A 585-nucleotide genomic window follows, 5' to 3' on the forward strand; every position below is an offset into this window, starting at 1 on the left:
ACTAACTTGTAATCAAGTATGACATAAATAAACATGCAGTCTCCGAAGAGGCCTTGAAAGCCCAAGGTTACCGACCGGCCTCCGTGTCCTCTGTCGAAAGGCGTCACCGGATGTGGATACAGAGGGGCATGTGGTCAGCACACCGCTCTCCCGACCGTTCTTAGTTTTCGTGACTGATGCCGCTACTTCTCAATCGAGTAGCTCCTCAATTGGCCTCACAAGGGCTGAGCACACCCTGCTTGCCAACAGCACTCGGCTGAACCAGATGGTCACCCATCCAAGTACTAACCAAGCCCGACAGCACTTAACTTTGGTGATCTGACAGGAACCGGTGTTACCACTGCGCAAAGGCCGTTGGCATGGTCTATGTGTGGATGTTCACAATTTTCCGGCTTATTCCTGCAACTGCATCAAGAAGGCTACTGTGGTATTTTCTCTGTTAACGGTTTGTTTTACTTACATAGTTAGCCCTGATTAATTATGTGACACAATTGTTATGTGTACCCTCTACGTAAGGGGCAGTCAACCATTTTTACCAACCGCTTCTTTTTCAGCGGTTACTAAAATTTTCCAGCCATCCATTGC

The 585-nt window shown here is 48.0% G+C and overlaps 1 pseudogene; it reads right to left on the minus strand.

Annotated features, from left to right (window-relative positions):
- Window positions 1-240: 240 nt before the first annotated feature.
- On the minus strand, window positions 241-359 carry LOC124719156 (annotated as a pseudogene).
- Between the last annotated feature and the right edge of the window lie 226 nt (window positions 360-585).

The sequence above is a fragment of the Schistocerca piceifrons genome, chromosome 10 (genome assembly GCF_021461385.2).
Source record: "Schistocerca piceifrons isolate TAMUIC-IGC-003096 chromosome 10, iqSchPice1.1, whole genome shotgun sequence".
Classification (NCBI taxonomy): Eukaryota; Metazoa; Arthropoda; class Insecta; order Orthoptera; family Acrididae; genus Schistocerca; species Schistocerca piceifrons.